Raw genomic sequence first — 18,984 nt, 5'->3', positions numbered from 1 at the left:
CCTAGTTATAACGTAGCCCGTTAGCCTACTAGTGATTAAGTTTGACTCTTTCAACTCTTAACTAAAGTTACAATATTGACTTCTTGATCCAAACTTAAAAAATGAAGGTTTCATGAAATGATTTACAAGCTAGTTTATGTCTTTTAGACAATGGATCATGATTGCAAAAGCACACAAACTAAATTAAATTTTGCATAATTTAATAGTTAAAATGGAAAACATGCGGCATCAAAACACAACAAATTAATGACAGAGTTCACCCCTCTTGGGCTATGTCTTTAGGTCCATCTTCCAAAGGTGGCATTTTTTACTATATGCTCAAATGCTCAAATAAATCAACAGACAAGCCTAAATTTGCAAAAATAGTACTTACATTGCGTCCAAAATGCCCAAAAACCCCTGTCTAGGCTCTTATTGGGCTAAAAAAGGTTGAAAATGGCCAAGATAGGCCTCCTTCTTCAAATTGTCTGCAAATAGCTCTACAAGTTGTCCCACTCTACAAATTTGTGCAACAAAGTTGTTTTGTGTTCTATTAGTTGAGGCACTCCGTTGGAAACCTAGAGGTCCTTGGTTCGATCCACAAATCGTGGCCTTCCTCCTTGGTTTCAGGATATTCATGTGATCATGGTGTGGGTGGTTTGCCACGCACCCAGCGCTAACCTTGCAGTCGATCATGTAACACCCTCCTCCCACGTCTACCCAAGCTACGGCCACCCAGGGTAAACATGCGATAAGACTCAACCTCCTAGATAACCTTAAGGAAATGGAGTAGTCAAAACAAGACCTTTTAGACCTCCCTCAGGTGCTTTAGGACCCCCAATAGCTAATCCACCACTCCAAGTGTCCAACCCCTGAGTTAACCTGGCATTTCAATGAATTAAACCCATAGTCGCTCCCATGACAAGGCATGCATGCGACTAGAAACCTATAATCGCTCCCACAATGCCTGCAAGGGAGAGATTGCAGTCTTTTTCAACCAGTTTTGTGCCAGAGACTACGAGATTTAAGCCACTTTTTTAGGGCTAGTTTCCAAACCAATGCCTAGAACTTGATGAGACTTTCCAAGACAATAAATGACACCAAGGCAAAGCCTCTAACACAAAACTTGATCAAGGGCTTGACCTAACCAAGCCTAACCATGACAAACATTTTGTCAAACACTTAGTAAATATGCAACCTACAAGTGTAAATAACAGATATGAGCATAGGGATCTCATACTTATCTAAGAATCACTATGAGCCATTGTTCCCTCATGTCATTTGTTGCATTATCATCTATTAGGTCATAGATACATTATCCATTCATTTATAAGTAAAAACATGAGATAACCATGACATGAACCAGTCATATAACCATGCTTATAACCAACATGAAACCATGTAAATATCAGAGATATGACAACCATCAAATCCACATATAAACAAGTGCAAAAGTAAGAGGACTTAGCTTTCATTAATCATATGCAAGTTTGACCAGGTACAGGACTTCCACGTATCGCCTGACCATAGACATGGTTGAACTAATTCTTTCTTTCAGCCAGTCACCCCCTATGCCATATTCCAAGCTTGAGTGTGGGATCTCATAAAACAAGCAAGGGAATCGAGAGGTTAAACCACATCTACCCTCATCAAACCGTGATCACACCAAAATCGGTGCTCCAATCACAACCAAACTGAACTTGGAATGTCATCTGAAATCCATCCCTATCCTTTAGGAATTTTCCATCTCCTTGCCTCTCATGTTTTACTGCAATCCAACCCTGTATCACTAGGCCCTAAACCAAGACCAATCTCTCAGGTTTTACTACAATCCAAACCCAGATCACTAGGCCCTAAACTAAGACTCCTCGCTTAGGCTTTACTAAGTGGTGAGCTCCAGTATTGTAGCAATAATGCTACAACTCCTGGGGCTTCCTGTCTCTTAATTTTATCAACCCGGTAGTTCGTACAAACTTGGAAGCAACGGTGCTGTATGCACAAGTACTACCTCTTGTCGCAGCTGTCACTTGGTCAGCTGGCACAAGTCCGCTAGGGCTCAAGCCAACTTCTATAGGCTCTCAGAAGAAGCTTGTTAAATGATGGACGAAAGCTAGCTCAAAGAAGACTAATCTACTTGGCAAAAATGAACTAAAAGCAAATCAAAACATGGAAACCCTAGGAAACCCTAATTTAACTAGTCTAACCTCTATGATGCAAAGAATGTGAAGGAAACTTCTACCAATGATGCCATTACTTCTAATAAGTGAAAATGCATGAATCTAATCTACTTGCAGCTTAAAAGACATGTTTTTGTATTTTTTCTTTAAGTGGATGGAGTGATTGTGATTTTGTGCTTATTAGGGTTTGGTTGTGCAGATGTGATGCGGAAGGAAGGAAATCTTGGGAAAGGTTTGGGAGGCTAGGAGAGGTTCCCAGAGATCCTTAGCATCAGTCCACAGAGGTTCCTCACGTTCAGAGGCTCAGCAACCGAGTGAGTGGCCTCCTACAGGATGTCTGCAGGGGATTCTACAGGAAACGCAGGGGTTTCTACAGGAAGTCTACAAATTGCTACAGGATGACCTATCGTGGGTGTTTGAAGTGATGGTGGAGTGATGGAATGGTAGGGGGAGATGTGCAAGGTAGGAATAAAGCTGGTGATGGCTCAGGAGTGGAGAAGTAGGATGGAGAACGAGTGTATGAAGTGGGTTGATGGATGGAAGGTTATAACAACGAAATGCCTAAAGAATGAAGTTATGTGAGGAGTGGAGGAGTTTGGGAGATAACAGAGCGGAGCAGAGGTCAAGGATGTGGTTGAATGCGTGATCAAGACGAAGAAGAAGGTAATAGAACGATAAAGAGCAGTGTAAATGAAACAAATGGCTTATGACTGTCACCAAGATGAAAATTCATTAACCTAAGCTACCTGAACTCAATGAACAGCAATATAAAGCGTGTAGAGGAATGTGCATGAAGCGGTGATGAAGGTGTATGGTGCAAGAGTGAAGTGCATGGAAAGATCTATCATAAACGAGACTATGTTGCAGCATGTATAAAGTGAAGAACTGCATATTTTTGTGGCTGGTATAGGCTGCACTTCAATCTCCAAACAGAGATGGCAGTGGAGACTTCCTCAACCTTTTTGTTGGAGCTCCAATGTATTATCAACCTGCTAGTCTAACTAAACAACCGAAAACATTTCAACCATAAGCTAAACTCATTCAATCTCATAAAACCTAACTCAGCAAACCTGTAATTTCGAATTGCATGGTAAAGCAATGAACTAAAGTGCTGGAACGAAATGCAAACACATTACAACACTGAGGAGATCTATTGCTCTCAGGTTGGGCCCTAACCTGAGAGCTATAGCTCCTTGAGAAAACTCAGAACTAGATCAAAATCTGCCTTCTTTATTCATAATTTGATGTCATGCCAAATTGGCTTACAAAAAAAAAACAAAGACTGAGCTCTAGCTCGTACTATCCAATTACAAGAGTAATGCCAAGGTTCAAAAAGCTTCTATCCAAGGCTATGGCCTCAGTATTTATGCAAAAACGATCATCCAACAGGTGTCCTTGATTTTAGGAGCTCGGCTGTCCAACTGAAGTTTAACTGTTGATCCTGTAGGACAGTCATAACTACTGTTCCTGTAGAACAGTTATAACTGTTGTTCCTGTAGAACAGTTGGCTGCTTCTAAGCTTGGTGGGGGAGATGGATTGGAGCTCGGAGTTCTTGGTGGGAATCACGAGGAAGGTCCCCAAGACCGTGGACATCCTCTCCTAAAAACCAGCAATGCCACCTCATTGTCTCCTTGTCTCCTTTTTCGTTGTCTTTTTCTCCCTTTTAATGCCAAAAACCTGAAAGCATCATGCATTAGTCACGTAGATAAAATGTCTACCCTTCTTCCTACAAACAACACGAATAAACTAAGAAATGCATGCATAAGTAGTAAAAAGTGAATGGTTTGAGCAAAGCAAGTAGGCCAAATGAGCCCAAATTGTACCAAAAATTGGGGCTCATCATCACCCCCAGCTAAACTATTTGCTCATCCTTGAGCAATTTTGCCCTGGCTCCTCGTCTTTGGCCGAGAACTAGAGCCCGGAGCACGCTTTTCCTCCCCTGTTTTTGGTGGTTCTGCCTTTTCTGCTGAGGGTGGCGCTTCTTCCTTTCCCGTTTTTGGCAGCCCTGCCTTTGCTGCCCCTGGTGGTGACGAAGGTGCTGCTTCCTCCCCCTTTCCTATTTCCTTGAGCCGGGCTTCGGAAGGCGACTGGCCTATTTTTCGTGTCCAGGAAGTTATTTTTGGGCTCCCCTTTTCGGGGGTGGCTGATGTTTTAGAGGGGGTTCTTGCACTGGGTGAAGTAGGGACATCCCCTGAAATGGTTTGGCTGCTGGCTGGAGGCTGTGGCTTGCCCGTGGTCATCCTCTTGCTTCTCCTGGCTTCAGATGGTAGAGGGGTCTCCCTCTCCCTTTTCTCCTTCGGTTTTGGAGGTGTACTGAGGGCATCCAGTGCCGCTGCTGCCTCCTTTTCGAGAATGCCAGCCTTCTCTTTCTTGCGTTTTGCTCTCTCAGAGCTCCTTGTAGAGGGCCCTTCCTTTTCAGATTTCGGGCTTCCTGTGGAAGACCCTGCTTTGCCCACTTCCGGGCTTCTTGTAGAAGGTTCTCTCTTTCCTGCTGTTGGGCTTCCTGTAGAAGGTCCTCTCTCTGTCTTCAGACTTTCTGTAGGAGGCTGTTTCTTAATGACTTTCGGGCTTCTTGTAGAAGCCCCTTTTTCCAATTTCGGGCTTCCTGTAGAGGCCCTTGTCTCTGTCTTCGGGCTTCCTGTAGAAGCCTGTTTTTGCACTTTCAGGCTTCCTATAGAAGCCTTTGTCTCCGTTTTTGGGCTTCCTGTAGAAGCCTGTTCTCCAACGATTTTCGGGCTTCCTGTAGAAGCCTGTTCTCCAACGATTTTCGGGCTTCCTGTAGAAGCCTTGGTCTTTGCTTTTAGGCTTCCTGTAGAAGCCTGCTTCTCACTGATCTTCGGGCTTCCTGTAGAAGCCTTTGTTTTTGGTTTTGGGCTTCCTGTAGAAGCCTGTTTTTCAATGATTTTTGGGCTTCATGTGGAAGCCTAAGTTTGTGTTTTCGGGGTTCCTGTAGAAGCCTGTTTTTGCTTTCCTGTAGACACAGGTGTCTCCACTTCCGCTTGCTTGCCTGCTTGAGTTTTGCTTTTTGCTTTGGGTGCAGGTGCTGTTGAGGTACTTGGGCTGACGTGGGCCACCTCTGCTTTGTCCATTCTGCTCTTCATCCTCTTTTCCCTTGCTGACAAGATAGGTGTGCCACCTTTTTCTTGGTCCTCCTCTTCCTCATGCTTCTTCCTTTGTTCTTCGGCCACTGCTTCGTGTTCCTCACCGCTAGAGGAACCCGTTTCTTCGATCAACATTTTAATATCCCCATCTTTGGTCAAATTACGGAAGGATTCCCATGAGAGGGGGACCTTATAAGAGTGCAATGCATCTTCCACAAGTAGCTTTATTAACCCATGGTGGGCTATCTGATCAGGTATGCCCTCTCTTAGCTTTGTAGCACACTCCATTAGGGACTGCAGGAGATAATAAGGGATGCTCAGTTTTTGCTCTACAGGAAGGTCGATTCGGTGCCTCAACTCACTGATTAACCGAAAGTGATATGCATACACGATGCTGAACCGGCCTTCACAAGTAATATATTTCATGATTTGCAAACTGACTTCATTCCAAGGTGGTGATAGGCTCATTCTTCTCACCCCGTTTTTATCCTCCGAGAATTCTTCCTCAGGTGGAAAGAATTCCTTCTTTGCCTGCTGGCTCAGCTTTCTCTCCTCTTTATCCCACGGCAGACCCATAGGAAGTTCTGTGATCTGACTGATATGTTCTGGGGTGAGTTTGAGGCTTAGACCTCTGAAGTTTACTGTGGCCAGTGTCTGGGATTTAGGCTTCAAAGCCTGCAAGAATTCCTCGGCTACTTCATCATCGTAGCCCTGTAGCTTATCACAAAAAGGCATCCATTGTGCTCTGGTGAAGAGCTCTACCACTGCCGGGTTTCTCCTTAGTTTAGTTGAATCCGTGGGCTCTCGTCTTATAAACCCACCCGGCATGATGAACACGGTCGTTTTAACAAAAGGTGGCAGCTGCAAAAGGGATTTGGTCTATGGAGACAGAGCATGCACATACAAAATTTCAACACAGACTACTTATACCAACATCCTGTAGAATGGTAGCAACGGCACATCAAGCAACAATTCCACCAATATCTTTATAACCCAACCGTGGACGATGGTCTTGCCACTTCTAATAACCAGTTACATTAAGAGTTCAGGGTTACCTCCTTAATTGGCCACCTTCTTTCGCGAGGCACCCGCTTTCCTGTAGACGACTGCGTTCCTGTAGACTGCGTTCCTGTAGAACTGTGCTCCTGTAGAACTGCGTTCCTGTAGAACTGCGTTCCTGTAGAAGCCGCGCGCAATTCTCGGGGAGGACTGTAGTTGGCCGTGCTCGCGGTGTGCTTGACCAGCGTTCTGGTAGCCAACAACTCGGCGTATCAAAGTGCAGAGGAGATCAGAATGGCTATCCGAGTTGAAGTGTTGGCTGATAAATGCATGCGCACGATTTAGCCGATTGGATTTTGAATCGGCGCAATCCGTGGCGCGGGGGATGAGCTGTCCCCGCCGGACCGTCGGGCGACGTCATCCATCCTCCGCCTGCTTATTCACTTGCTGCTGCATTCATTCCCACAGATTTGCCGCCGCCTTTCCTGTTAAACTCATGCTTCTGACGAGAGTGTTCCCACGTGCATGCCGTTCATTCTCTTTGTCGTGGCCGCCACCCAAACATCCAGTTACACTTTAACTAGCCGACGTGGCCAGTCGACTGGCCATACGGCCGCTCAACCATTCAATTTTACGCTTTGCAAACGATTTCAAAGTTAGATTCATGCGATTTGATGGAAGGAAGGGTGGAGACACTTACCTGCGCGGCTGTACACGATTTTTCCAGTTCTCGGACGATGGTGAGCGGATCTACCTGCTGCGTGCGACTTACACAGACCCGGAAGCTCGTGGTTACAGGCTGCCAACGCTGGAGTGGATGGTTTTGCTTGCATGCGCCCGCGTTTCATTTCGGATGGCGGTTCTGTAGAAAATCCACTCGAGCAGGTTGAACTGTTACAGGATCCCCGCGAGGGGTCTCGTAACAGTCCTTTCTCCTTGGGTGCATGCTGCACGATGGCGGTTCTGGCGTCTCGATCACAATCCCGGAGCTCTTGATGCATGTGGTATGAGATTCCATCATTTGTTAACCTTTGGAAATGGCTTTCCCGCGAGAACTCATCGATTTTCTTTGTTTGTGCAGGGACTTGGCCGCATGTCGACACGGGTGGTGGAGCATGGTGACAGCAACGTGCAAGGATGCCAACAGAGGCTTGCATGCATCCAAACCCATCCATGGTCGCGAAATCTCTTTTTAAGATGAATTCTGGCCGTCCAAAACTCCTACAGGAAGTTTCCTGTAGACACAGAGCTTCCTGTAGAAAGTTCGGCCTTCCTGTAGAAAGTCTGCACTTTCCTGTAGAAAATCTGCGCCTTCCTGTAGAAAGACTGCGCCTTCCTGTAGAAAGACTGCGCCTTCCTGTAGAAAGACAGCAGCTTCCTGTAGAAGATTCAAACCATGATAAAATTGCACATACCTTGAAAAACATGGGTGCTCTTGGAGGAGGTACTGATGAGGTTCCTTGACAGCATGATAAGGACCCTTGGCTGTGAGTTGAAGGGCTTCCTCTTCTCCATAGAGCATCTGCAACCTGCATGCAATTTTTACCATATTTTGCTTATTGTTTTTTTCTCTTTTTTTTCTTCTTCTTTTTTTTTTTTGAAAGATGACAGGGGCGCCTCAAAGAGGTTTTCACCCATGCCATCTGCCCTAAGTGCCTCAGAGAGGTTTTCACTCAAGGATCTTTTCACCTTTTCTCTTTCTTTTTTTTTTTAAACAAAAGCAATAGGAGCACCTCAATGAGGTTTTCACCCCTACTACCTGCCTTGGTCGCCTCAGAGAGGTTTTCACCCAAGGATCTTTATTTCTTTTTTCTTTTTCTTTTTTTTCTTTTTTTTTTCTCTTTTTTTTTTTAGATATTTTTTCAGGGTGTGCCAGAGGCAGAGGCAGAACCCTTCTCTATGACCAATACAGATTTCTCCATAGTTTTGATAAACTCTTGTCTTGAGAGAGGTCTCATGTAGATCTTCAATCGATGCCCATTGAAAGCATGGGAATGGCTTCCTCATCAATGGTTCGAATGAGGACAGATCCATTGTCATGGCATTTCTCCACTGTATATGGTCCTAGCCATCTGGTTCTCAGCTTCCCCTTGAAATCTTTGTATCTAGAATCATACAACAAAGCCCAATCTCCCGGCTGAAATTGCTTGTCATGGAGATGTTGGTCATGCCACACCTTCCTCTGAAGTTGAACCACTTCTGAGTGAAGGAGGGCCTGCATGCGGTGCTCGTCCAGGCCATTCAGCTGCAGCAGCCTCTCTTGTTGTGCATGGCTGAGATCTAGGTCCAGCTGAGCTGCCATCCTCAAGGTGTTGTATTCAAACTCAATGGACAACAAAGCTTTCTTCCCATAGACCAGCTCATATGATGTGAAACCGGTGGTGGTCTTCCAAGTGGTGTTGTAGGCCCATGTGGCTTCTACCAGGCGATCTGCCCAGTCCTTTCTGCTGCTGCTCACCACTTTAGTCAAGATCCCTTCTAATGCTCTATTGGTGACTTCCACATGCCCATTTGCTTGAGGGTGATAAGGGGTGGAAGTCCTGTGCTTGATCTTGTGATGAGCTAGGAGATCTTCAACCAGGTTGGAGGTGAACTGGCTCCCTTGATCGGTGACCAGCTCTCTTGGATAGCCAAACTTATAGAAGATGTTCTCTCTTAGGAACTCGGCCACCTTTTCTTCTGTTGCTGCTTTGATTGCTTTGGTCTCTGCCCACTTTGTCAAATAGTCAGTACACACAATGATGTAAGTCCTTTGCCTCGAAGAGGGGTTGATTGGGCCCACAAAGTCCATGCCCTACTTCTCAAATGGCTCAAGAGTCACTTGAGGTTGGAGAGGCATCTCATCCCTTTGGGTCGGTTTCCCCATTCTTTGGCATTGGTCACACTGACTGACATATCTTCTGACATCTTGATGAAGTGTGGGCCAATAGTAGCCTGCCTGCAGGATCTTGAAGGCAGTTCTCTTTGCTGCAAAATGCCCTTCACAAGGCCCATCATGACAAGTGAGGAGGATATCAAAGACTTCCTCCTCCCTTACACAACGCCTTAAGATCTGATCGGGGCCAAGCTTGAATAGATTGCCCCCGACCCAAGTGAATGAGGCACTTTTTCTGATGATTCTGCTCTTCTCTCTGGAAGATAGGTGTGGAGGGAACTGTGCTGAAACAAGATAGTTTGCTATATCAGCAAACCATGGAGAGAGTACTGAAATAGCAAACAGATGTTCATCAGGCATCTGATCGTCCACTGTTCCATCCTCATCTGCAGACAAATCCAATCTAGATAAAAAGTCAGCAACAACATTTTCTCTACCTGGTTTATCAACAATGGTTAGATCAAACTGCTGCAATAAAAGTAACCATCTAATAATACGAGCATTCACATCTGGTTTATTCATCAAATATCTAATAGCAGCATGGTCAGTATGTACAAAGGTCTGGTAACCAGTAATATAATGTCGGAACTTGTTCAATGCATGGACCACAGCCAAGAATTCCTTCTCGGTTACAGTGTAATTCAGCTCAGCTTTGGACAAGTTTTTGCTAACAAAGTAAATGGCATATGGAAGTTTCTGCTCAACTTGTCCTAAAGTTGCACCTATGGCTTTGTTCGAGGCATCAGTGTGGATGTGGAAAGGTAGGGCCCAGTTTGGACCTCTCAGGATTGGGGCTGACACCAACTTGTCCTTCAATTCATTTAAAGCCCTCTGACAATCGTCAATCCATTTAAACTCCACATCTTTTGCCAACAGACCAAACAATGGCGAGGCTAGCTTGCTGAAATCTTTAATGAATCTCCGGTAGTATCCTGCTAATCCCAAGAAACTCCGGACATCCCTTACCTTTTGAGGAGGTGGAACCCTCTTGATGAGAGCAATTTTGTTAGGATCCACCTGTAATCCTTGGGAAGAAATGGTATGGCCTAGCACGGTCCCCTCAGTCATTAGGAATTCACATTTTTCAGGACTAAGGGACAAGTTCATCTCGGTGCATTTGGTTAGGACTTTCCCCAGGTTGGACAATGCTTCCTGGAAGTTGACCCCATAAGGAGTAAAGTCATCCATGTATATTTCCACTGCATCATGGACCAGCTCCGAGAAGATGCTCAAGACAGCTCTCTGAAAGGTAGCAGGAGCATTGCATAGCCCAAAGGGAAGGACTCGATAGGCAAAGGTACCCCAAGGACAAGTGAAGGTGGTCTTATCTTGGTCTTCCGGGCTTATTTGGATTTGATTGTACCCGCTAAACCCATCCAGGAAAGAGAAGAACTTCTTTCCTGCCAGTCCATCCAACACTTGATCTATGAAAGGTAGAGGGAAATGGTCCTTCTTGGTAGCTTTGTTCAGTTCTCGGTAGTCCACACAAATTCTCCATTTCCCATTTTTCTTGGGAACCAACACTAGAGGGGACACCCATTCACTATCTGAGATGGGGTAGATGAATCTGGCATCCAACAGTTTCTGCAATTCTTCCTTGACAAGGTCTTTAAGGGCTGGATTCATTCTCCTCTGAGGTTGCCTAACCGGTTTACAATCCTCTTTGATGTATATATGATGGGTACAGACCGAAGGATGGACTCCTTTCATTTCCTTATAGCTCCAAGCAAAAGCATCTAGGTGGTTGGCCAACAGACTACACAGCTCCTTTTCTTGGGAAGGAGATAGGGAGGAGCTGATCTTCAATGCTTTCTCAGGGCCGAACTCCACATTCTTGACTCTGGGAGTAACAGGGTTGGTTGTAAAGAGATCCACTAAGGTGCTAGCTTGGGCATCCTCCACCAATTCCTCTAAGGGTAGTGCACTGGAAGGTGGATTCTGGATTAAGGTCTCGATCAAGTCATCCTCGGTTGGAGGGTATTTTCTAGTGGTATCTAAGGTGCACAGAGGTGTTGAGTACACCTCATCTTCTTCTCCTTCTTCCAACCAGAGTGGTAAATCATGCTCTAAAGAAGGTTGGGCAGGAGGGTATAGGACTAGTTTCTTGGACATGGGACCATTTTTGATGGTCATGTTTCCTGCCCGACAACTTATGTAAGCATCTGCAGTAGCTAACCAAGGCCTTCCCAAAATGAGAGGATATCCAGTAAGCTTTTGGCCTTTGGTTGCAGAACCAGGAAGTTTGCAGGGTATTCCCAAGAATTAATGGAGACCATGACATCCTCCACAATCCCTTCGGGAGTCACGGTGGAGCGATCTGCTAATTGCAGTACTGTCGAGGTCTTCCTCAAGGAACCCTGAAGATTGAGTTTAAGCATGGTATCCCTGGCCATCACATTGATGGCCGCCCCCAGATCAATCAAGGTGTGGGGGATAATGGTGCCATTGATGTGAACATCTACTACAGGACTTCCAGGATCTAGGTACTTTGGGCAGATGACTTGTCCTAGCATAAGGTCAGACAGTTGTCCTATGACATTGATAGTTGAGGCATCTTTCTTCCATCTGCCTGGGTGTTTGAAACACTTCTCCTTAATCAGCTTGTTATATATTGGCACATCCTTGATGGCTTGGAGAAGTGGGATTTTTACACACAACTGCTTGAGCTCACCCAAAAGCTCATCTTCTTCTGGGTTAGGTTGTGTGGTGGCTGTTAGTCTCTCAGGAAAGGGTGGAATAGCCTTTGGTTCACTTTCCTGTTTATCTTCCTCATCCTCTGGGGGAGGAGGTTGGCGATCTGGTAGAGTCTTTCCAGATCGAAGGTTGATCTCCTGGATCTCCACAGCATAGGTAGGGCATGAGGTTTCCCCAGTGTATACCTGCTGGGCCTGTCTATTGTTGGGGTTCGGGTTCGGTTGAGCAGGCATTTGAGGTTGCCTTGGAGGAGCAGGAGGTAATGGTTGAGGTTGAACTGGTGGTGGAGGCAAAATGGCAGGAGGAGTGTTGTATTGGGGCCTCCACCCCGACTGAGGTGCATTCCATTAAGGCTGTGGCTGGGTATGTGAGTGATATGGATGAGAAGTAGGTTGAGTGGGGTACTGAGGTGGATAAGACCATGGAGGAGGCATGGACCATGAAGGATGAGCAGGGGGACCCCAGGAAGGCATAGGAGTTGACTGGTTGGGGTTGTAATAAGCTTGAGATGCCCCTTGCATCCCCTGCTGATAAGGTCTAGATCCTTGTGGCCTCCTTTGGTTGAGGTAATAGAGAGGCTCTGTGGGAGCTTCGGTCCCTTCGTACATGGCTTTAAACCCAGGTAAGGTTGGACACTGATTTGTGGGATGGTCCTCCTCACAAACGAAACACACTTCAACCGAATGCAATGGACATTCGTTCTTAGGGTGCCTCCTTGTGCACCTAGGACAGAAGACAGCCAAGCCTCTCTCAGCCTCTTCTTTCTTTTGCTGAATCCTGAATGTATCAAGCTGCATGGCAATGGTTTGTCTCACCTCACTCTTAAGATCTTCTAATTGGTTTGCAAGTTCATGTTTGGAGAAAGGGACACTAGTTGAGAGGTGGGTTCCTCTACCTCGTTTCCGAGCTGCCCTGGAGTGGTTTCTAAACACAGTCTTGATGTCCTCATAAGGCAGTTGGTAAATGTCCCCCCCAGCTAACATGTGAAGGGTATCTAAGAGGTCTTCAGGGACTCCTCGGAGTAGGACCAACTTGAGGGATTCAGGGTCAAGTGTGCACCTGGCCCGCTTATTGCTTAGTTGGAACCTCTCCTCATAATCCTCTAAGGACTCATCATTTCCCATGGACATCCGAAAGATTTCCCCCTTTGTTTCCTTGGACCTACAGTAATCCCGGTACTTGGTGTTGAAAGCTTGCTGCATCTGAGCCCAAGTAGTGATACTATTCCCAGGTAAACCCATGAACTAGCATAGTGCTGCATCCTTGAGAGTGGAAGGGAAAAGTTTCAACTTTTGCTCATCTTCAGTATAGTCATAGGTTCTACAAAGGACAACAAACTCAAACAGGAAGGTATCTGGATCTTCAGTGGTCAACCCATGGAAGTGAGATAAGGCGGAGGGGCTAATGTTTTTCATTTTCATCTCTCCATTGGTCTCTCGGATGGGGAAGGCACCTTCTATTCTCTCATCTTCTCTTCTATTATCAGCCATAGCTTCAAATGGAGTAGTCTCTAACTCTTCTTCTACTATAGGATCGTTGGATATCTCAGGATGTTCACCTATAGGCTCTTCTGGGTCACTGTCACCAAAGAGGAGAGAAGGGTGACTCAGAGATGTGGTGGGGGTGTTTGGTAGGAATTTGCCTGATCTATCTCGGTTCCTACGAGGCATGAAATGGAAAAGACTTTCTTTTTTCTCTTTGATTGCTTTTGCTTTGCTTTTCTTTTGGTACCTGCAGAACTGAGACAGATTGATCCACAACTATCTATGAAAGATGCAAAATTAACTGAAAGCAAGAAAGGACTAATCTACTTTGCTCAAATGAAATTGCAGGAATGGAAATGCTAGTCTACGCTTGCAGAAAGGAAATGCTAATCTATGAAAGCAGGAAATGCTAATCTATGAAAGCAGGAAATGCTATGCTACTTTTGCAGAATGGAAATGAAGTAAACTACTAGCAGAAGGTAAGAGTAAGAAAGTAGAAGAAAAGCAACAATTGCTAATACTCTGACGCTTCCCCGACAACGGCGCCAAAAAGATGGTGAGCTCCAGTATTGTAGCAATAATGCTACAACTCCTGGGGCTTCCTGTCTCTTAATTTTATCAACCCGGTAGTTCGTACAAACTTGGAAGCGAGGGTGCTGTATGCACAAGTACTAGCTCTTGTCACAACTATCACTTGGTCAGCTGGCACAAGTCCGCTAGGGCTCAAGCCAACTTCTATAGGCTCTCAGAAGAAGCTTGTTAAATGATGGACGAAAGCTAGCTCAAAGAAGACTAATCTACATGGAAAAAATGAACTGAAAGCAAATCAAAACATGGAAACCCTAGGAAACCCTAATTTAACTAGTCTAACCTCTATGATGCAAAGAATGTGAAGGAAACTTCTACCAATGATGCCATTACTTCTAATAAGTGAAAATGCATGAATCTAATCTACTTGCAGCTTAAAAGACATGTTTTTGTAATTTTTCTTTAAGTGGATGGAGTGATTGTGATTTTGTGCTTATTAGGGTTTGGTTGTGCAGATGTGATGCAGAAGGAAGGAAAGCTTGGGAAAGGTTGGGGAGGCTAGGAGAGGTTCCCAAAGATCCTTAGCATCAGTCCACAGAGGTTCCTCACATTCAGAGGCTCAGCAACCAATTGAGTGGCCTCCTACAGGATGTCTGCAGGGGATTCTACAGGAAACGCAGGGGTTTCTACAGGAAGTCTACAAATTGCTACAGGATGACCTACCGTGGGTGTTTGAAGTGATGGTGGAGTGATGGAATGGTAGGGGGAGATGTGCAAGGTAGGAATAAAGCTGGTGATGGCTCAGGAGTGGAGAAGTAGGATGGAGAATGAGTGTATGAAGTGGGTTGATGGATGGAAGGTTATAACAACGAAATGCCTAAAGAATGAAGTTACGTGAGGAGTGGAGGAGTTTGGGAGATAACAGAGCGGAGCAGAGGTCAAGGATGTGGTTGAATGCGTGATCAAGACGAAGAAGAAGGTAATAGAACGATAAAGAGCAGTGTAAATGAAACAAATGGCTTATGACTGTCACCAAGATGAAAATTCATTAACCTAAGCTACCTGAACTCAATGAACAGCAATATAAAGCGTGTAGAGGAATGTGCATGAAGCGGTGATGAAGGTGTATGGTGCAAGAGTGAAGTGCATGGAAAGATCTATCATAAACGAGACTATGTTGCAGCATGTATAAAGTGAAGAACTGCGTATTTTTGTGGCTGGTATAGGCTGCACTCCAATCTCCAAACAGAGATGGCAGTGGAGACTTCCTCAACCTTTTTGTTGGAGCTCCAATGTATTATCAACCTGCTAGTCTAACTAAACAACCAAAAACATTTCAACCATAAGCTAAACTCATTCAATCTCATAAAACCTAACTCAACAAACCTGTAATTTCGAATTGCATGGTAAAGCAATGAACTAAAGTGCTGGAACGAAATGCAAACACATTACAACACTGAGGAGATCTATTGCTCTCAGGTTGGGCCCTAACCTGAGAGCTATAGCTCCTTGAGAAAACTCAGAACTAGATCAAAATCTGCCTTCTTTATTCATAATCTGATGTCATGCCAAATTGGCTTACAAAAAGAAACAAAGACTGAGCTCTAGCTCGTACTATCCAATTACAAGAGTAATGCCAAGGTTCAAAAAGCTTCTATCCAAGGCTACGGCCTCAGTATTTATGCAAAAACGATCATCCAACAGGTGTCCTTGATTTTAGGAGCTCGGCTGTCCAACTGAAGTTTAACTGCTGATCCTGTAGGACAGTCATAACTACTATTCCTGTAGAACAGTTATAACTGTTGTTCCTGTAGAACAGCTGGCTGCTTCTAAGCTCGGTGGGGGAGATGGATTGGAGCTCGGAGTTCTTGGTGGGAATCACGAGGAAGGTCCCCAAGACCGTGGACATCCTCTCCTAAAAACCAGCAGTGCCACCTCATTGTCTCCTTGTCTCCTTTTTCGTTGTCTTTTTCTCCCTTTTAATGCCAAAAACCTGAAAGCATCATGCATTAGTCACGTAGATAAAATGTCTACCCTTCTTCCTACAAACAACACGAATAAACTAAGAAATGCATGCATAAGCAGCAAAAAGTGAATGGTTTGAGCAAAGCAAGTAGGCCAAATGAGCCCAAATTGTACCAAAAATTGGGGCTCATCACTAAGTATCTCGCCAAAACCGATCAAGGGATTCCTAGGCATTTGGGAATGAAACTTGAGACCACCTCTGCCCCAGATTCCAAAATCCATCCAGCAAACTAAAGCTCAAAAACCAAAATAAACATCCCAACACCATGGCATCCGAAAAAAAGCAAGGCTAAGTTAAAAACTATTGTCATAACTCGGCAAAACTATGCCACCGACAGCAAGAGAACCATACACCAACATGCAAAGTCATGCATGTCCAAACCAGCTAGGAAATCACACATGCAAAAGGTTACTGCAAGTATTCCTTCTGAATTTTCTTGATCTTCTTTTTCCTTCCTTGAGCCTTGCTTTCCTTCCTTTCCCTTTGCTTGTTTTTCCTTCCTTGATTCAGAGCTAGAGTGCTCCAAGAAAACTCTAAGTAACAAAGAGTGAGAGAGAGAGAATAATGAGAGAGCTCCAAAATTCAACTGACCAAGAGCCTAACACTAACTAAGCTTGAGCCAAGAGCTTGCCAACTAATCTCAGAAGCCTTTTTATTAATAAGGCCTCTATTTTCTTCATTTTCCATTATTTTCCTTCATTTTCCTCCTCATGGGCAACCTCTGCCCTTTCACCTTTCTTTTCTCCTAATTTCCTTTATTTCATAAATAAATGTGCCAAAAATACATTTTTGCCTTTTAATGCCTTTGCTTTAGCCTATGCCAATTTCCTTAGCCATAAACACACATCTAGTGATGCCAACTAGGATATATTTGCCCAACATTCAGCTTGGAATAAGTGTCCCTTACCCGTGGTCTTATTTTGCCTTTATTAACTTTTATTACATGAACTTTTCACCAGGGTTGTTACAAAAACCTCCCCCTTGGGGAACACTGTCCTTGTTGTTAAACCACACCATGGCCTCAACAATATACCTAAAAAGCAAACATATTGCTCGTGGAGCTATATAACTTAGTTCGTTGCAGTATTTATAATGAAAGACCTGCTCAAAGGCAAAACATCATGACAACATACTGCATACTAGAGCTTTATAACACAACTCATTATGGTATTTACAATGACCACATATACACATATGCACATTTTCTTAACTAGAAAATAGGAGGATAAGATGCATGTACCAGTCAACAAGGGAATCCAGAGGATCACACCTCCACCCTCAAAGTAGTACTAGGATTCACCTCTTTCTCATGAAGTCTAGAATCCACTACCACAGTCAAAGTTGTATCCAATGTCCAACATTATAATCTTGCGCCTCTTGTCCTCTCAGCGAACAGCTACCGGCTCATTGTTCTAGGGAGCACTCCCAATGTGCATCTGATTTCATCTGGCAATGCTAATGACCACAGCAAATACATTTGCGACCTTCCCTTCTCTGCTACACAGTCCTTCAGGAAATCCGATCAACCCCTTTTGTGTAGTCACTCACCTTCCAAGTTCCCTAGAATCCCCTATCTCGGGTGATCCATCCCTTGGTAAGGCTTCCTCACATCGAAGGATCAACAATCAAGGCATATACCTGCCTCAAAACCATCATACCGGTCATAGCATGCTCATGGCAATCAATGGACACTATGGTAACCGGTGTCCAACAATGGCCCTGCTCCTAAAGTACTTTACTAGCATATTGTTGCATGTTACAATTTCTTTTGTTGTTATTGCCAATTATTGCAGTCGATTTCAACCACCCAATCGAGCATGTTCATGCATTCTTATTCCAAGCACATAATTTCCATTAGATCCAAATAAATCAAAATAACCTGAAATCATACCTCATTGGTAGTTCGTTAATAAGGTACACTTGCAATCTTGTTCGCTTCCTGTCACAACAAGTCAAGCTAACTGTTTGATCAAAACATCATGTATAAACATATCACATTTGGTTAGCTCAAAACACAACCATCATAGATCAACATCATAAATCACATGTAATGGTTATTGATTTAGAGTTCTAATATTTTGTAATGTGCTTACATTGTTGACATCAAAAGAGGGATTTGGTAGTCCAAAAGTTTAAAGCAAAAAGTGGTATGCAAATCAAAGTATAGTAGTTAAGATCAGTATGATCCATAGATTATTGTGGATATTTCATTGGATAGTTTGTCACAACTTATCTACTAGATAGATTGAAATAAAAAATCTACACTATAGAGGTTAATTTCTCCTTAGATTTATGGATTCGTTAATTATTGTGTTATGCTTATGCATGCAATAGCTAAAATATGAAAAAGAGAACAATGAAAAAAAACTTATAAACCATAATGAACACAAGATATGATCTGGGAAAGTCTTGCAAGAGAAAACTCGGTTGGAAGTTGAGGTTAATATACCCTCTCTTTATCTAAATGGAAATGGATGCAAGTACAAACAGTGAGACCCGAGGCCCCATGGGTTGTTGGAAAAACAAAGTATTTGTATATTATAGTTGACTTTCCTTACTTGATAATTACTTGTGATATTAGTTGGTCTTTTATTACTTTTATTTCTTCTTCATCAAGCAATTACCAAAAATAGTGAAGATCACATAAAGACAAAGTACACAAGATATAGGCTCCAAGCCAAGGCAAAACCCCTCCAAGGGGAAAACCCAGAACGAATACTTCTCTTCTTATAAAATAAAATCAAAATGAGACTTCCAAGACCTGAAGTTCAAAGTCAGAGTTCCTCCCAAGTACCAAGTCATCCCTTCAACAAGATCTATTACAAACAAGTCAAAGTCTTTTAAAGTCAACGAAGGTCAAACTCGGTCAAAGAAACTTTAGTTAAAATCTAGGCCTTGCAACTTTAGATCTGCAATTTTTGGCTTGCAACTTTGGCCCCTGCAATTCGCACAAAAACCCTAGACAACTTCGCATTTGTGGATAGAAAATATGTCTTTCAAGATTTCTTCTTCGCCTAGACTTCTCCTTCTTCTTCTCGACTTTCTCACTCTTCTTTCTTATCTTGTTGTAGATCGAACTTGTGTGAGTGTGTGTTCCAAATGAGTCGAAGTCCCTACTAT

The sequence above is a fragment of the Pinus tabuliformis genome, chromosome 6 (genome assembly GCF_031772625.1).
Source record: "Pinus tabuliformis cultivar Carrire ecotype Pingquan chromosome 6, CPIR1, whole genome shotgun sequence".
In the NCBI taxonomy this organism is placed as follows: domain Eukaryota; kingdom Viridiplantae; phylum Streptophyta; class Pinopsida; order Pinales; family Pinaceae; genus Pinus; species Pinus tabuliformis.
Note: the sequence above shows the minus strand (reverse complement) of the source record.